This window comes from Schistocerca serialis, chromosome 6 (genome assembly GCF_023864345.2).
Source record: "Schistocerca serialis cubense isolate TAMUIC-IGC-003099 chromosome 6, iqSchSeri2.2, whole genome shotgun sequence".
In the NCBI taxonomy this organism is placed as follows: domain Eukaryota; kingdom Metazoa; phylum Arthropoda; class Insecta; order Orthoptera; family Acrididae; genus Schistocerca; species Schistocerca serialis.
In genome coordinates this window covers 132715452-132730258 of record NC_064643.1, presented here as the reverse complement: position 1 = coordinate 132730258, position 14807 = coordinate 132715452, and positions in this window count along the sequence as shown.

Genomic DNA, 14807 nt, shown 5'->3' with positions numbered 1-14807 from the left:
GTAAAGGACTTAGAAGAGCAGCTGAACGGAATGGACAGTGTCTTGAAAGGAGGGTACAAGATGAACATCAACAAAAGCAAAATGAGGATAATGGAATGTAGTCAAATTAAGTCGAGTGATGCTGAGGGAATTAGATTAGGAAATGAGACACTTAAAGTAGTAAAGGAGTTTTGCTATTTGGGGAGCAAAATAACTGACGATGGTCGAAGTAGAGATGATATAAAATGTAGACTGGCAATGGCAGGGAAAGCGTTTCTGAAGAAGAAAAATTTGTTAACATCAAGAATAGATTTAAATGTGAGGAAGTCATTTCTGAAAGTATTTGTATGGAGTGTAGCCATGTATGGAAGTGAAACGTGGACAATTAATAGTTTAGACAAGAAGAGAATAGAAGCTTTAAAAATGTGTTGCTACAGAGGAATGCTGAAGATTAGATGGGTAGATCACATAACTAATGAGGAGGTATTGAATAGAATTGGGGAGAAGAGCAGCTTGTCGCACAACTTGACTGGAAGAAGGGATCGGTTGGTAGGACATGTTCTGAGACATCGAGGGATCACCAATTTAGTATTGGAGGGCAGCGTGGAGGGTAAAAATCGTAGAGGGAGACCAAGAGATGAATACACTAACCAGATTCAGAAGGATGTAGGCTGCAGGAGGTACTGGGAGATGAAGAAGCTTGCACAGGATAGAGTAGCATGGAGAGCTGCATCAAACCAGTCTCAGGACTGAAGACCACAACAACAACACAACAGGGAAGTGTTACACATTCCTCACCAATGATTCCACCCATGCATAAAAGCACTAGTCATGTGAAAACTGCATGAAGTTTTGGTAATTAAAATGTGCATGGTGCCTAGTTATCTGCTAATGACCTGATGTATAATCCAGGAGTAATACCTAATGTGTGAACTGTATCACTGGATGAGAGTTTACTAAAACATTGTCAATTTCAGACTGTCCAACCTGTTGGACTTGGACTGACCAACAAATAATTAATTTTGTGATAGGCCGCATACAGGGTGAGGCCACCATATAGCCAACTGAAACAGCAAATAATTGTATTGACTATGAACAGTTTGAATGTGCTTTCCTGAATAAATTTTGGTCAGGCTCAGTTCTGAAGAGATTGCGAAAATAGTATGCAGATGGATCCATCACATACCACAAACCACTAGGGTCTCTTTCTAACCCTTCAGTGTCCTTGCCAGACAAAGCCACGCATCTCTTACAGCAATGGACTCTTTCCCTCTCACAATACAATTATGAGATACATTCTTGACCTATGGCGCAACATGCAAATGCTGACACTTTAACGTGTTTGCCAATTGGTCTGGATCCAGAGTTTAATAAAGAGGAATCACTTTGTTTTCATTTAGATGTGGAATCTCAAAAATATTGTTGATAGTTTTCCTATCATCTTTATCTTTGGGATGGACTGCTGCTTTTAGCTACAGTGGAGACCGCTCCCTGGGTTGTAGTCCCATCTGCCCTTCAGCATGAGGTTATGCATTTGTTATTTGTAGACCACTGGGATGTGTCATGTACAAGTGTGTCAACACACAGACATGTTTTTTGGCCATGAATTGACAGGAAAATGGCACAAGTTGTTGCAGCCTGCCTGTGGTGTGCCAGTGGCCAGATCCACAGCAGGCTTGGGAATGAAATCATGTAGATTTTAGGGGATCTTTTTTGAATTTCTACTGGCTTGTTGTTACTGACGTTTATTCTAAGTTTCTGTATGTGAGGCATCATCTGCCTGCTTCCATGGCAGCAACAATTTCAGCTTTGTCAAAAATGTTTGCAATGCAACATCTTGCATATACGTTTGTTGCAGACAACAGCCCCAGATCCCATCTCAGAAACTTGAAGATTTTTGTTAAAAAATAAATAAATAAATGAAAAGTGGTATTTGCCATGTCGTGGCTCCTCCTTTCCACCTTCAATCAAACGGGTAGGCAAAATGACTAGTACAAACATTTAAGACTCAGATGAAAAACTGCATTTCAGATGTGCCACCGGTAGTAGCTTTTGATCAGTTCCTCAGATCTTATAGGTTCACCCCTGCTGGTGACAAGGGTCCAGCAGAGTTGTTGCATGGTCATCAGCATCGAATTCTGCTACACCTGCTTCGGTTGACACCAGACCATCTGCTGGCACCGGCGCAACAATGCTTCCAGCCTGGCACAGCTCTTTGGGCTCACAGGTTTGGCCGCTGGCCAAAATGGGTGCCAGTAGTAATCAAGAGTAGCTGTGGCCTACGACACTGCAATGTCCGCACAGCTAAGGCGAGAGTGTTGTGACATGTCGATAAGCTATTACCTCACATTGGTGGCTGTGTACTGGTTGTGCCTCCACCAGATCCTACATCTGCCCGGCGTTCTCCTACATCGTGCCTGGTGCCTACACAGTCTCTGCTGCCGCTATCGACATCTTCACAATGCCTCCTTCAGCTTTCAGGGCCACGTTCTGGTCCCAGCTCCAGTGCTATCACAACTGAAACCTCCACTGCTGTCATCTGCATTCCAACTGGTGCCGTATGTTCTGCTGCCTTGTCCTTTCCTGGGTTTGGACTCAGACGTGGAAATAGATGCTGCACCAATGTCACCTATCCTACTGTAAGGCCACTCACAGGGGGGTGAGTGCCACAGTTGTCAGTGCTTGAACCACTTCTAACCCTAAGCACCAGAGGTAGTGCATGATTCAACAACCTACACTGACAACAGAAGAAATGGATGTGAGCACAGTGCTAACTTCTTCATAGGAAGAAGAGTATTGTTAGTACCAATTTTGTGTGTGTGCCACTTCGTAGTTCGTATGTGAATTTCGTGCTTGATTCAGCCACTAGACACCACCTAGCCTGTTAATACGACAGCAACTGTATGGGCAGCCTGCTGACTGCACCCACTGTTGGAGCTAATATTTATATAGGCTGGAGTGTAAGGCTTCGCCGGCCACTTGTGTATCAGTATCTGGATTGTACCTTGTCTTCCATTTGTATGTAATGTTTGAGCAATAAATTGCAGTGTTCTTTGGTTAGAACAATATAATTTCTGTTGTACAGTGTGAACATTCTGAGCTTGTGTTGCTATTTGTCATTACGAAAGAAATCCATCTTTATCTACTGTAAATGTATTTATTTATATATTTTAACGCTATATGCACAGTAGTAATGCATCTTTTTCAAGAGACAATAGCGCAGTACAAATGTTTTATGAATCCCAGAGCTTTGGCACTACTGCATGTATGCAAGTTGACACTGGGAGAGAAGAAACAAGAGAGTTTTTTCTAGACTGTGGAGCATACTTAGGAAGATTGTACCAGATGACTTGTCGCCACCCAATGATGTCATTCAACCTGCATCTGATGTTACTCCTCCACTGAACTCGGAACCTGCATTGCATCACGGACACACAGCAACAAGTCTCTGAACTCTACTCTCACCCAGAGAACAACAGTCTTACTCACATATCATGTGGATGCGTACATACACATATCGGCCAGAACATTATGATCGCCTACCTATTAGCCAGTATGTTCACCTTTGGCACAGGTAACAGTGGTGATGCATCATGGCATGGAAGCAATGAGGCCTTGGTAGGTCACTGGAGGGAGCTGGACCCTCGTCTGCACACGCACAAATTATTTAATTCCCATAAATTCCAAGGAGGGGGACGATGAGCTCTGACATCACATTCAATCATGCGCCATATTTGTTCGATCGGGTTCAGATCTAGCGAGTTGGGGGGCCAGCACATCAATTTGAACTCACTGCTGTATTCCTTGAAATGTTTCATCACACTCCTGGCCTTGTGACGTGGTGCATTATCTTGCTGAAAAATGCCACTGCGATCGGGAAACATGACTGTCATGAAGGGGTGTACGTGGTTTGCAAACCAATGTACAATACTACTTGGCCATCATGGTGCCTTGCACAAGCTCCCCTGGACCCATGGATGCCCATGTAAATGTTTCTCAGAGCATAACAGAGTTGCTGTAATGCAGTACAGGTGTCAAGGAGCTGTTTGCCTGGAAGATGGTGGATTCGCACCTTCCCATCGGCATGATGAAGAAGGTATCAGGCGGGATTCATCAGACCGTACAATGCTGTGCCACTGCACCAGCATCTACATCTACATGATTACTCTGCAATTCACATTTAAGTGCTTGGCAGAGGGTTCATTGAACCACAATCATACTATCTCTCTACTATTCCACTCCCAAGCAGCTCGCGGGAAAAACGAACACCTAAACCTTTCTGTTTGAGCTCTGATTTCTCTTATTTTATTTTGATGATCATTCCTACCTATGTAGGTTGGGCTCAACAAAATATTTTCGCATTCGGAAGAGAAAGATGGTGACTGAAATTCTGTAAATAGGTCTCCCCACGACGAAAAACGTCTTTGCTTTAACGACTTCCATCCCAACTCGCATATCATATCTGCCACACTCTCTCCCTTATTATATGATAATACAAAGTGAGCTGCGCTTTTTTGCACCCTTTTGATGTCCTCCATCAATCCCACCTGGTAAGGATCCCACACCGCGCAGTAATATTCTAACAGAGGATGAACAAGTGTAGTGTAAGCTGTCTCTTTAGTGAACTTGTTGCATCTTCTAAGTATCCTGCCAATGAAACGCAACCTTTGGCTCACCTTCCCCACAATATTATCTGTGTGGTCTTTCCAACTGAATTTGTTCGTAATTTTAACACCCAGGTACTTAGTTGAATTGACAGCCTTGAGAATTGTACTATTTATCGAGTAATCGAATTCCAACGTATTTCTTTTGGAACTCATGTGGATCACCTCACACTTTTCGTTATTTAGCGTCAACTGCCACACCATACAGCAATCTTTTCTAAATTGCTTTGCAACTGATACTGGTCTTCGGATGACCTTACTAGACGGTAAATTACAGCATCATCTGCGAACAGCCTAAGAGAACTGCTCAGATTGTCACCCAGGTCATTTATATAGATCAGGAACAGAAGAGGTCCCAGGACGCTTCCCTGGGAACACCTAATATCACTTCAGTTTTACTCGATGATTTGCCGTCTATTACTACGAACTGCAACCTTCCTGACAGAAAATCACGAATCCAGTTGCACAAGTGAGACGATACCCCATAGGCCCGCAGCTTGATTAGAAGTCACTTGTGAGGAATGGTGCCAAAAGCTTCCCGGAAATCTAGAAATACGGAATCAACTTGAGATCCCCTATCGATAACAGCCATTACTTCGTGCGAATAAAGAGCTAGCTGCGTTGCACAAGAACGATGTTTTCTGAAACCATGCTGATTACGTATCAATAGATCATTCCCTTCGAGGTGATTCATAATGTTTGAATACAGTATATGCTCCAAAACCCTACTGCAAACCAATGTCAATGATATAGGTCTGTGGTTCGATGGATTATTCCTACTACCCTTCTTAAACACTGGTGCGACCTGCGCAGTTTTCCAATCTGTAGGTACAGATCTATCGGTGAGCGAGCGGTTGTATATGACTGCTAAGTAGGGAGCTATTGTATCAGCCTAATCTGAAAAGAACCTAATCGGTATACAATCTGGACCTGAAGACTTGCCCGTATCAAGCGATTTGAGTTGTTTCGCAACCCCTAAGGTATCTACTTCTAAGAAACTCATGCTAGCAGCTGTTCGTGTTTCAAATTCTGCCAGTGGTCACATGCCCATTTCAGTCATAGTTGCTGATGTCATGTTGTTAACATTGGCACAGGCATGGGCTGTTGGCTGTGGAAGCCCTTTATTAGGAATGTTCAGTGCACTGTCTGTTGGGACACACTCGCACTCTGCCCAGCATTAAAGGCTGATGTGAGTTCCACCACAGTTCATCACCTGTCCTGTGTTACCAATCTGCCCGGCCTATGACATCTGAAATCTGGAATGAGGGGTGGTTGCCCAACCCCATAACATCTGGACATCATTTGACCTCGGTTTCACCATGTGTTGAAGAATCTCATCACAGCATTCCATGAACACTGGCCAAGTCATGCAGTTTCTGAAATTCTTGTGCTGAGCCTCTGGGCAGTCACAATCTGCCTCGGTCAAGCTCAGATAGATCACGCAACTTCCCAATTTCTATACACGGACAGCATGCTCACTAATACTACATGCACTGCGCATGTGTCTGACTAGCAATCATTCCTCACCAGGCAGCACTGCTGTTGCCTGGACAGATTTATGTTGATAGCAGGTCGGTGGTCATAATGTTCTGGCTGAGTGGACAAGCCACCGTCAGGAACCTGATAACTGATAAATTATTCATTTATGGGACTGTCCTCAATGAATATATAAAAAATGTAGAGGGTGGCACACGATAAGTCACCTGATTTGTTTCATGAATAGCACATTTGTTGTTGACAAGCTTTGTAATTTATCAATGTAGAAGTAAAGAATACAGTTTGGAAATACAACCTAATGAATCATATGTTCAATATGACTGCCATTTTGGTTTACAACTTCAAGTTGCACAGGTGCATATGTGATAACTCTCTGACACATTTCTTCTTGAATGGTGCAGCATAACTCCACAATGATGACCCTAAGTTGCTCAGCATTTTCACGTTTTCTGTTCGCATTTAAGGAACCCCACAGGAAGAAGTCATATGGATTAATGCGTCGGCAGTGAGGTGGCCACATTCCTCCTCCTGTATAATGATCTGGAAATCTATTTGACAATGCCCTAAGGCCAAATCTTTCATGTACGAAATCAAGCACAGAGTTTGCAGTATTGGGGTATGCTCCATCCTGCATGAACCGTGTGTTTGCAGTGGAAGACATGGAGCCATGAGATGGGGAAAGAACTAGTTTCACAGCATGTGTAAATGGCGTTGCATTGAAGAAGAATGGACCGATGATTCCATGGCTTGACATCGTGACCCACACGCACTCTCTCCACATAGGCGTCTTGCATGTGGATTGTTCGCAGAGTTCATGTGCCCAGAATTGAACTTTCTCTTTGTTCACAACAGCTTCGTCAGAAAACCGTATGTTGTGTAACACTGCCTCTTGGTCTTGCTCGATTGCCCACCTTGCAAACTGCTCCTTATCTCTTACAGTAAGCTTATGCACCACAGTCATCTTGTATGGATACAAGTGAAGGTTAGATTGAATAATTCTTTCTACAGATTTGATTCCCAACTCGGCACTGGCTCTTCCTGTTGATTTACTGGGACTATGCGTCAAACATTCCATTGGAACTACTGACGGCCTCGGGAGAGCCAGTCCTGACAAAACTCTACCATCTGGTGAGCAAGATGTATGAAACAGGCGAAATACCGTCAGACTTCAAGAAGAATATAATAATTCCAATCCCAAAGAAAGCAGGTGTTGACAATTGTCAAAATTACCGAACAATCAGTTTAATAAGCCACAGCTGCAAAGTACTAACACGAATTCTTTACAGACGAATGGAAAAACTAGTAGAAGCTGACCTCGGGGAAGATCAGTTTGGATTCCGTAGAAATACTGGAACACGTGGGGCAATACTGACCTTATGACTTATCTTAGAAGAAAGATTAAGGAAAGGCAAACCTACATTTCTAGCATTTGTAGACTTAGAGAAAGCTTTTGACAATGTTGACTGGAATACTCTCTTTCAAATTCTAAAGGTGGCAGGGGTAAAATACAGGGAGCGAAAGGCTATTTACAACTTGTACAGAAACCAGATGGCAGTTATAAGAGTTGAGGGACATGAAAGGGAGCAGTGGTTGGGAAGGGAGTAAGACAGGGTTGTAGCCTCTCCCCGATGTTATTCAATCTCTATATTGAGCAAGCAGTAAAGGAAAAAAAGAAAAATTTGGAGTAGGTATTAAAATCCATGGAGAAGAAATAAAAACTTTGAGGTTCGCCGATGACATTGTAATTCTGTCAGAGACAGCAAAGGACTTGGAAGAGCAGTTGAACGGAATGGACAGTGTCTTGAAGGGAGGATATAAGATGAACATCAACAAAAGCAAAACGTGGATAATGGAATGTAGTCAAGTTAAGTCGGGTGATGCTGAGGGTATTAGATTAGGAAATGAGACACTTAAAGTAGTAAAGGAGTTTTGCTATTTGGGGAGCAAAATAACTGATAATGGACAAAGTAGAGAGGATATAAAATGTAGACTGGCAATGGCAAGGAAAGCGTTTCTGAAGAAGAGAAATTTGTTAACATCGAGTACAGATTTAAGTGTCAGGAAGTTATTTCTGAAAGTATTTGTATGGAGTGTAGCCATGTATGGAAGTGAAACATGGACGGTAAATAGTTTGGACAAGAAGAGAATAGAAGCTTTTGAAATGTGGTGCTACAGAAGAATGCTGAAGATTAGATGGGTGGATCACATAACTTATGAGGAAGTATTGAATAGGATTGGGGAGAAGAGAAGTTTGTGGCACAACTTGACCAGAAGAAGGGATCGGTTGGTAGGACATGTTCTGAGGCATCAAGGGATCACCAATTTAGTATTTGAGGGCAGCGTGGAGGGTAAAAATCATAGGGGGAGACCAAGAGATGAATACACTAAGCAGATTCAGAAGGATGTAGGTTGCAGTAGGTACTGGGAGATGAAGAAGCTTGCACAGGATAGAGTAGCATGGAGAGCTGCATCAAACCAGTCTCAGGACTGAAGACCACAACAACAACAACATGAGTCAAAGCCACTTGAACTGATTCAATGCTTTGCAGTGAATGTATGGTATGCACATGTGGCCACTGACACTCCAAAACAGGTCCAGTACCTTTAAATTTTTGATGTAATCTGCTTATTGTCTGTGCGCTGGGAGCCCACTGTGTGCTGAAATAAGCACGAGACATTCTCTGTGACAATGTAATGCTGTTCGTCGCCGCAATCAGTTACACAATCTTCATCATTTGTGCAATGTTCAACCATCCTTTGTCCACCATCATGGCAAACAAATGGTGGACTCACAACAGAAGTGATGAACTTGCAATGACATCTGGTGCAATTTCCATGAACTGCACGAAGTTGAGTGCACAATTTGACAGCTATTGCCCCAATAGTTACTTGTAGGACCAAATTCAATCAGATGACTTAACATGTCACTCTGTACATATTCATTTTTTCTTTTCTATGATTTGAATGACTACTCACAATAATTGTTTGATGGTTGTTCAGGGAACATTGTAGTATACCCTTCTAAAAAATTATATTTTGAGAGTAAAATTTTGTGTGATGATTTTGAACCAAAGAGTCCTTAAGTTGAAATTTACATTATCTGTACAAATAAATGAGGGCATGGCCCTGAGGGCACCTAGAAGATGACTGGTTGTTTGTCTTTTACCATCCTCATCTAAGCTCTGAATAATTTATAACACATTAAGGTAATTCTCAATTCAAATGTGTTTGAGTACTGCAATACCAGTATACATATTTATGTTAACTACCATCATGTTATCAGTTTCATTTTTCAGCCTTTTGTGGGAGATATGCAACATTTCAACATGTCACCAACCCACGTGACTTTGTTACAAATTTTAGTATATCTTTTTCGCTTATTGTACAACATGAACCTGCAGCCATTCGAAGAAGTTTGAGAATTTTAAACAATTACACAGCATAGAGAATTACCAAATCAAGGTATGCAACTAACATTTCAAAAATTCCACTGGCCCATATCTTTAGTCGCACTGCACCTGACACCAAGCTGAGACAATTACATCATGCTTTATTAAACACCTTTGGCTCACATTTTGTACGTGCAGATGGAAGTGAACTCACAATATGTAGCTAGATTTGTTACTGGTTGGTTCAATTAGGACACAAATTTAATGGAAATGCTCTGTGAACTCAAATGGGAATCACTGGAGGGAAAAATTTGTTCGTTTTGTGAAACACTACCAAGAAAGTTTAGCAAAGTGGCATTTGCAACAGATTGCAGAACAATCCTCCTGTCACCAACATAAATCTCACTTAAAGACATGAAGACAAGACAAGATAAATCAGAGTTCATATGGAAGTAGATAGATAGATTTTTTTTCCTCATTCCATTTGTGAGTAGAACAGGTAAGAGAATGATTTGCAGTGGTATAAGGTACCCAGCGCCATGCACTGTAAGGTGGCTTGCAGACTATTTATATAGATTTAGATATCATCTGCTACTGTCATCAACCTTTATTATTGTTATTATTTCATGAAACCCTTTTTCCAAGATCCTTCCTCAAAGAGCCTAAGTCATAGATGACAGCAATGAAAACTGAACTTGGATTAAAAATGCTAGGTATGCAGTAATCTCATTCCAAAGAGCTTTGTATCAGTTCTGACCATTCCGCTCCTGTGACTGCTGCCCATCAATATATCTTCTCGGTCTCTTAAAGATTTCCTTTCCAATCTTAGCTTGCACCTTCAGCCCTCCGTATCTGCAGCTCTCATGTTCCATAATGGTTACAGTCAGAAAATGTTTTGCTGAGAATAAATTTTATGTTAAATTGTATGCTCTTGGTGCACTTTACTAATTTTAATTTAAGCTTTTTGTGTACCACTACAATGCATTTAGCCTGGTCAGGGAAAAAAAGGACCATAAAGTCTTATTTAAGCTGTGCTCTATGCGTTGTATTGAAGATATTGTTAAATGTGCCTGGAACAGAAAGCATTATCACTCATGAATTTCCAAAAGCTGCTTGTAGCATGAGGATAGATCCAACAGATGAACATTGTAACATTACATGAGTATGTCCTACATAGTCGCATCTACTTTGGGTCACGTGAGTGTAGGGGAGTCGAAACCAGTAGTGACCCATGACGTCATATCAACTTGAGATTTTTGTTATACTTGTCATTCATTCATTTCTAAATTTTATTGATTATTTACAGAGTAAAGAATTTAATTATGTACAACATTTTATAGGTAATGAGTTTTAATGAGATATATATAAATATGTTTTGACATAGCAAATCACCTTGTTGCATTACGCATATGTTTTCTCTTTGTAAGAATAAAAAACTTCCGTGTTGTTCGAGTGCGCGATCAAGTAGTCGTCGAGTGTGGATCTTTCATGAATAGGCATAAAATTGTTAATTTACATCCGCAGTTGATTTAAAAATTATTCTAGAGAACCAAGGCCCGACTTTGGTGCAAACAAATTGCGTGCGAATTCTCAAATATCAGCGAGGAGTTCAAGGTACGCGGCTGGATATCGGGCGTTATCGTCGCGTGTGTGATTCAGTAACATTAACCGCAATTTACGTACGTTATCTTGATAATAACTATCAAAGACTTATGTGAGCAGCATAGTAATCGTCTTGATGCTTAAAGCAAGCGAGAAGCGATTTACTGTCGGGATACGACAAATATTATGTAATCATTGCATAGTCAGCTTGTTGATACGTTGCTTAACAACTCATAAACGGACAGTGATAAAATTGTTGAAACGATCTTTTAAGTATTAATAACCACCACACACACATCAGAAACTAATTACTCTAACTATGAGTGACTTCTGGATTGGATGAGTTTTTTTTTTTTTTTTTTATTTCAGCTAATTGGCATTAATAAACTTCTTTCAAGGTTGAAACTTCATCAGTGGTATCGCACTCATTCAGTTTTGTAGAACGATAGATAGTACTAGCGACGCTACAATTTATACACTCCTGGAAATTGAAATAAGAACACCGTGAATTCATTGTCCCAGGAAGGGGAAACTTTATTGACACATTCCTGGGGTCAGATACATCACATGATCACACTGACAGAACCACAGGCACATAGACACAGGCAACAGAGCATGCACAATGTCAGCACTAGTACAGTGTATATCCACCTTTCACAGCAATGCAGGCTGCTATTCTCCCATGGAGACGATCGTAGAGATGCTGGATGTAGTCCTGTGGAACGGCTTGCCATGCCATTTCCACCTGGCGCCTCAGTTGGACCAGCGTTCGTGCTGAACGTGCAGACCGCGTGAGACGACGCTTCATCCAGTCCCAAACATGCTCAATGGGGGACAGATCCGGAGATCTTGCTGGCCAGGGTAGTTGACTTACACCTTCTAGAGCACGTTGGGTGGCACGGGATACAAGCGGACGTGCATTGTCCTGTTGGAACAGCAAGTTCCCTTGCCGGTCTAGGAATGGTAGAACGATGGGTTCGATGACGGTTTGGATGTACCGTGCACTATTCAGTGTCCCCTCGACGATCACCAGTGGTGTACGGCCAGTGTAGGAGATCGCTCCCCACACCATGATGCCGGGTGTTGGCCCTGTGTGCCTCGGTCGTATGCAGTCCTGATTGTGGCGCTCACCTGCACGGCGCCAAACACGCATACGACCATCATTGGCACCAAGGCAGAAGCGACTCTCATCGCTGAAGACGACACGTCTCCATTCGTCCCTCCATTCACTCCTGTCGCGACACCACTGGAGGCGGGCTGCACGATGTTGGGGCGTGAGCGGAAGACGGCCTAACGGCGTGCGGGACCCTAGCCCAGCTTCATGGAGACGGTTGCGAATGGTCCTCGCCGATACCCCAGGAGCAACAGTGTCCCTAATTTGCTGGGAAATGGCGGTGCGGTCCCCTACGGCACTGCGTAGGATCCTACGGTCTTGGCGTGCATCCGTGCGTCGCTGCGGTCCGGTCCCAGGTCGACGGGCACGTGCACCTTCCGCCGACCACTGGCGACAACATCGATGTACTGTGGAGACCTCACGCCCCACGTGTTGAGCAATTCGGCGGTACGTCCACCCGGCCTCCCGCATGCCCACTATACGACCTCGCTCAAAGTCCGTCAACCGCACATACGGTTCACGTCCACGCTGTCGCGGCATGCTACCAGTGTTAAAGACTGCGATGGCGCTCCGTATACCACGGCAAACTGGCTGACACTGACGGCGGCGGTGCACAAATGCTGCGCAGCTAGCGCCATTCGACGGCCAACACCGCGGTTCCTGGTGTGTCCGCTGTGCCGTGCGTGTGATCATTGCTTGTACAGCCCTCTCGCAGTGTCCGGAGCAAGTATGGTGGGTCTGACACACCGGTGTCAATGTGTTCTTTTTTCCATTTCCAGGAGTGTAGTTTTAAAACATACCTGTTTTTCTTTTGAGAAATGTTCGTACTTCAGTCGTCAGTCTTCTCAAACCAGAGGCACGAGTGATGCTCCCTCACAGCATTACAATATCGTGAACCACCACACATGTGCCCCCTTCTCACTTCATTTCTGCATTGAAAACCCTGAGATATAGCCGCGGTACGAAGAAGGAAGAAAGAAGAGGAAAGATCAGCGTAAGAACCGGAGTGAAGAGAGAAGTGGAGGTCACATTTGGCGCCCAACGTGTCGGCCTAAGTACTTTGCAGCGCAGGAGACATCAGGCCACAGCGTCTAACTTTGCACCATGGAGGTAAAAATAAGAGGAGTTGTCATGACGTCACAAACTTGAAGCCGATCCAAGAGAAGGTCCGCCATGTTAGCTACCCCAAAACATTCGCTTCTGGTGGTTTGATTCCGTGTAGTCGTGAAGTGTTTTGATAAAAAATGCCGGCTTGCGTCGCTCACGGGTGTACTAATCATTCTGATTGTAGTCTAAAGTTTAAACAAATCACATTTCATTCGTAAGTGGACTTATTTAAGTGCTATTTTCTTATATATACTTGAAATTCTGATGCACTGTAAAGTTTTACAGTATAGTTTTATTTCTGTGATTTAACTTTAGATTTCCTATCAATCCAAGGCGAAGAGCTGTCTGGAAGTGATCATTACACTTGGTTTTCACTGTGTGGTTATTCTGAAGTAACTGTAAAGTCCAGGCAATAAATATCCTGGAAATGAGGACTAATGTTTTAAAATGCAATAATTTAATGTAAAACTAATGTAACTACATGTAGTTAATTAAATCTTCAGTAAAATGTGTGGAACACCTGTTACAGTAGTTAAATTATAAGTACTTAAATGGTTACATATTTGTTAAAGCAAAGTTCCCTATCGAAATCCAGGCTTAGATCATTACATTAATCACTGTGTTGGCGTGTTACCCTGTAAATTTCTGTTCTTAGCCACACTGAATGTCATTTGGTAGGTACAATTTAAAAAGAAAGCAGATGTGGAAATTGCAATGGGCCTGACAATCTTAAATTCAGTTCTGTTCCTTCGTAATTTAACGTATTTTTCACTTTGTTGACATGACAGTTGGCTTGTTTATATCATCCCTGCATACATCTATGGGACACCAAAGGAAATAAGGTAGGTTTCTTGCAAACGTGAACATTTAAAATTTGCATTTGACTTGAAAATGCAACGAATACAAATCGGTGCCTCTAAACTATCAATCATTGTTTTTGGAGTTCTGGCTTCATCAATTATCGACACAAACACAATGAATGTGAATAGAAATGGATTACAAAAGCACGGTTTTCATAGCACATACGTCTCTTCTCGGTTATTCTAAGTGTATAAACAAAAAGGAATTACAGTACTGAGGCAAGAAGCGTAACATTTTTACGTATTACTGTATCAAATACGCATTTAAGACCAGAAAAACGTTTTAAGTTGCGTCCCTTATGCTGTGTTGTTCACTAAAACCGAGTAATATTTACTATATAAAACAAATGTCATGTGCACACGATATAAATAACGAACAAGAAGCAATTGTAAACACTCGTCTGCTAATGTTTTGGGGGATCCAAGATGGCGGCAGGCCTCGCCCACTGGCTTCAAAACAACGTACAGCGCAAGTCTGTAGCGCCATCTCCCCTTATTCTACCTCCATGCTTTGCACGGCCTGATTGAATAAGTACTCGCTATTGAAATGCGAGACTCGCAGGTATGAGCAGACTAGGGAATCAAAAGTTATTGT